Source organism: Gekko japonicus, unplaced genomic scaffold, assembly GCF_001447785.1.
Source record: "Gekko japonicus isolate JY-2015 unplaced genomic scaffold, Gekko_japonicus_V1.1 scaffold1102, whole genome shotgun sequence".
Taxonomy (NCBI): Eukaryota; Metazoa; Chordata; class Lepidosauria; order Squamata; family Gekkonidae; genus Gekko; species Gekko japonicus.
Genome location: NW_015176483.1, coordinates 161,342 through 166,383, shown reverse-complemented (window position 1 = coordinate 166,383; position 5,042 = coordinate 161,342). Strand labels below are relative to the sequence as shown.

The following is a 5,042-nucleotide window of genomic DNA, read 5'->3' as shown; positions in this document are numbered from 1 at the left end:
GGGCGGGCGAGGAGGACCCGTGTGCGTCCGCTGGCAGGTCGCTTCGGGGTAAGGTAGAGGCTCAAATCTAGCCCCCTGATCACCCAATTGTTAACCCTCGAGATGAGAGAAGGGTTTATGGGGGGACGGACGTGTGTGAGAAAGCGCATTTCCGCTGCCTGGGACGGGAGGAGTGGCTGCCGGGGGACCACCAGGACTTGGCCGAAGGTTTTCGGGGGGAGAGGAAACCTTGTCCTCCGCCCTGCGGGCTCCCCCGCTGGAGGCTGCCCCGCGAGACCGCCGACCGGGGCTGAACGAGCCCCCGCAAGGCAGCGGCCCCGCCCCGGGAGTGAGGCCCCCCCGGCACGCAGCAAATCTGATTTCCGAATAAAGAAACAAACCGCTGGGTGTTTAGCCTTCCTTTGAGGAAGAAAGGAAGTCTTGCAGGAATAGTGAATGGTAAGTTAGAATGTCAAGAGGACAACTGTGTGCTTGTAAGCCCGGCAGCCTGTCTCGACGCTTCTCTTCTTCCCACAAATGGTACTTGGAGAGGCTTCTGCATTAATTAAAAATGATTATATGATGGGGGCAGAAAACCTGGATTATCAGGTGTGTCTTCAGCTGGTTCCAGAAATTAGCACAGTCGGTGCCAGCAGCACATTTGTTGTGGGGGAGGGGCAACAGGTACCAACACAGAAAAAGCCCCTTAGGCAGCCACCCATCTTATTTCAGCCAATATTAGCACAGGTACTAGGGCGGGGGGGGGTTGGGGTCGGGCGGCCCCACTGGGGTTTCTGAGGGGGGGGGGGAGGTCAACCACAACATGGCTGCCACAGGAGGCAGAGCCAACTGCCAGGGAGTGAGCGCCTGCATAAATCTAATAGTAACTTTTCAACATTTCGGGCAGAAGCTCTAATGAATAGGGTGCTGTTTAACATTAACATATTGCTTTAAAATTCTTTTCCTGCAACCCTGCCGCTGACCTTCAGCCGCACAGCGAAGCTCCTAGTGCAGTGGCGGCAGCTGCTGCCGAACCAATGTTTTAAAACCTGCACAACCAATCAGATCTCCAGTGGCCAGTCAGAAGCCCTACTGGGCAAAAACCTCATTGGTCCTGCCCACTTCCTCAAGAGCCTTGCTGGGTGCTAGGACAGTTGGTGGTGGGTACTGCAGTGCTCGTGGGCACTATTCCGGGGACCCCTGCGTGAGGGATTCAGACGACCCCCCCTGGACTTGGCTTAGAGGCACTTGGGTCCCACACTGGCTGGGGCTCTAACAGGGCAGAGTCTTAAGCAGAGTTATACCCTTCTAAGTCCACAGAAGTCAATGGGCTGAGAAGGGTGTTAACTCTGTTCAGGATGGCTCATTAAAAGTCATAACCAGCACTTTGAATTGAGCCTGGAAATAGATGAAGAGCCAGAGGTGGAAGATGTGCTGCCTTTTTTGAATTAGTGGAAGCTTCCGGTTGGTCTTCAAATATGGCCTTACACCCAATGCGTTGCAGCAGTCTATCCTGGGGAATGCAGTTTAATAACTGTCCCACCACTGATTCTTTAGAGGGTTCTCTCTCTCAGGCTATCAATGTGTGAGCAGCCAAGTGATTTTTAAAAACCCCAAACCTGTTGTAGTAGGAAAGGGTGTATGTGGATGGGGATTCAGAATTTTACTTTGTGATTTCTGGCAAATATCAATGGTAGCAACTCAATATAAGGTTTACTCCTAATACAAGATGGGCTTGTTAAACTGAAGAGTGATGAAGAAGCACTTGCGCAATGATGCTTTTGGACCCTGTGATTTAGAACTCACAGGCAGGGCTTCTGCACCTGCTTGGAGCATCAAAGGCTTTGTGTGGGTGTCTCCTTTGCCCCACCAGGATTTAATTAGCCTGTATTTAAAGGGCCAGATTACAGCTAGCTGTGAGTGGGTGGGTAGACTGGGACTGACACAACACGTCTGTTGCAGAGGGACCCATTCTGACCTGGTTTCAGAGTTTACAGTCCTCCCTTTAGTTCCCCAGCTCTGTCCAGAGAACCAGTGTAGTGGTTAGAGCACTGGATGAGGATCTGGGACACCTGGGCTCATGAAAGAGGAAGATTTATACCCGGGCCTTCACTATCCGAAGGAGTCTCGGAGTGCCTTGCAATTGCCTTCCCTTCCTTTCCCCACTACAGACACCCTGTGGCCAAGGTCACCCAGCTGGCTGCATGTGGAGGAGTGGGGAATCAAACCCAGTCCTCCAGATTTGAGTCTTTAACCACTACACCACAGCTGGTTCTCAGCATATGCTGCAGAGTTCCTTGGGAGGAAGGGTGAGATGATAATCTACTAAACAAGGTAATAATACATGGGCACCCTGCCATCAAGAGCTTTTGGAGCCTGTGAAATAACTCTGAGATCCATTGTAGATTCTTGAGTTTATTCAGCGCAGGCTGGCATAGGCTTGCTCCCAGCACTGCATCACTTGGGTTTCTGACCTCTTCTCCATTAAAATATAACTGGAGTCCTGACAAACCTAAAGCATAAGCTTTAATGAGTCAGAGCTCACATCATCAGATGTGTGGAGTGTTTGTCCTTTGGCAGATGCACTTACACTAAAAGCTGCAGACAACAGAAATGTGACAGGATGGGAGGAGATGTTACACATTTTGCTGCAATAAACGGTGTTAAGTCTTTAAGGTGCTGCTGGACTCCTGTTTTAGGTTGCTGCTATGGATCAACACAGCAACCCGTCTGGAATTGTCTTCTCCAGCAGACTCTCAAGTGCCAAGGTTAGAGGCGGTATTTTTGGATGGATTGGCAACCTCACTGCCTTTTGCTTCTAAGGCCTGTGGAGGAGTATGCTTTTTCGGGGCCAAGTTCTGCAATGGCAAGCATTATTTTGTTGGCAACCAGGCTGAACGATCAGTCCACTCACTTTTCTATAGCCTGCCCATATATGACTGTGTTAGTCCTTTGTGGCCCTGATTGGGAGAGGATAACTCATTTTGGATCAAGACTGGTCCATATCCTTATGTCAGGCTGGGCAGTAGTTCTTGCTGTAAGTGTCAACACTTACAGCAAGAACTACTGCCCAGCCTGACATAAGGATATGGAGTTTTTCCTGGCATGGAGGAAAAAAAGATGGGCAGACAAAGTTGTCCAAAGGCTTGGCTGTCTGAGCTGCTTTGTACAGTACCAAAAAAGGCCATATCCCTCCCGACACGCTAACTTCATGCTCGGGGGCTCTGCAGTCCCACCAGAGGGAGGACCATGATGGGGTGCCACAGCAACTGGGACTCTGCAGGTCTCAGGTCCTGTCAGGAATGTAGCTGATGGTGGGAGGGCCACGTGGAATGGCACCTGCCCCTGAAAATGGCACTGAGCAAAAGTGTGCTTTATTTGTTTGGAGGAAGACAGGGGCCGCATATTTGCACATTTTAACATTTACTTATTTATTTTCTTCATGGCATCCCCCCCCTTTCTCCGGGGGGGGGGGGGCAAAGCTGCTTACTTTGTTAGGCTGGTGGTGTGTAATGGGCCCAGGGTCACCCAGAAGGCTTCCATGGAAGAGCAGAGATTTGAACCTGGGCGTTCCAGAGCCTAATCTGACACTCTAACCACTATACCACACTGTCTCTCTTCTTGTCTAGTATGGTTCCAGATGACCAGGAAAAAATGCTCCTGTGTCTGTAAAAGTTGTGAAATTGGGCCCTGACTATTAGCTGAGCCTTTTCAAAGCTCAGTTGGATCCGCTGCTGATGTTACAGGTCCAAGATTGATACAAAAGTTGGCTATCCTCCTACACCTTGTGGCTGTGACTTTTATCTGTTTTCCTGGGATGTATTTTGGTTTAAGGAGAAGAATAAGAATACATAAGAATATATCTCTCACCCTCTCCGCACGGCACCCAACATCTTGTTTGATTAAGAAAATAGTCACAAGTGTGTTTATATCTCCCAAAGGTGAGGGGGTGGTCTCTCATCCCCCCCTTCTTTGTCTCTTGCCTGGGATCCCTTTTGAAATCTGGTCTGCCCTCCAAACCACCTGGTCTCCTTATGAAGCTCTGCACTTGTCCTTGGGCTAGCTGTCCCATCAGGCCCTGAAACAACCTTTCCTCTCTTTTCCTCCTCTTTTCACTGCACATTTAACCTGATGAAGGCTTCTGTGATACTCAAGAACTTGTTCACTGCTTTGTAACAATGCAGAACACCAAGGTGTTGGGATTAAAGCAAAACCAGATGTCGCTAAGGGACTAACCGGGCAATTCTACAGAGAGTCGCACCCTTGGTCTAGACACGAGTACATCAGCCGTCTAGATGTTCCGCTAGAGGGCGCTCAGTTCCCAGGCCTAAGACCCGCGCTTGCGGCTCACGACAGGTTGGAAACGGCGCAAACACATTTCAGGCAGAGCCCTTTCCCGGGGTTATGTTTAGTTCCCCGACGCGTATTTTTAACTTCTGTGGCGCAGATGGAAGGACTGGGCATTTTCGCCGCCTGTTGATCCAGCCGCCGGGCCAAGCTTTCTTTGGTCCTTAGAGAGCTCTTCCCCAAAGGGACGCAGCCTCCTCCCCGTCGAGGCGGCGGATTCACTCGATCTGAAAGCGGCTTTTCGGGCGCCTGTTGACAGCCGACCGAGCCGCACCTTGGCGAAGCGGGGAATGTGGGTGGCTGCCCCGCCGGGAGACGCCGCTTAGCAGCACAAGCCACGTTCTCTCCGGCCGCTCGTTCGGAAGGTGTCCAGAGGGCAGGCTGCCTCCCCGAGAGCCGCAGGTAAGGAGGCGTCTTTCCGACGCGGGGCGCGCTTCAGCGTGTGAAGGTGGGAAGCGTGTCACGTGTGGATGCGGGCAGTCGCGTGGCTCGGAAGGCTGGGAGCCCCGTGAGCTTTCCTCGGGGGTAGCCTTGACGTGTGCGTCACCGTCCGCTGACCGCCTCATCCCCGCGTGCGCCCCGGGCACAGAGGAGGCCGGCCCGGCCCCGGGGACCCTGACCTCCGCAGCGCCCAGCGAGCCCGGGGGAGTGGGGGGTCTGGCGGGGCGGGGCGCGGGCGGTGGGGTGGGACCGGCGGGAGCCCCCGCTCCGGGCTG

At 52.6% G+C, this 5,042-nt stretch overlaps 1 protein-coding gene across 1 annotated transcript in view; it reads left to right on the top strand.

Annotated features, from left to right (window-relative positions):
• Window positions 1–22: 22 nt before the first annotated feature.
• ADAMTSL3 (ADAMTS like 3) overlaps window positions 23–5,042 on the top strand; it is a gene marked incomplete at its 3' end in the record, with an annotated part of 156,111 nt that continues 151,091 nt past the window's right edge. The window contains exon 1 of the mRNA XM_015427218.1: window positions 23–48. The remainder of the gene's footprint in view (window positions 49–5,042) is intronic.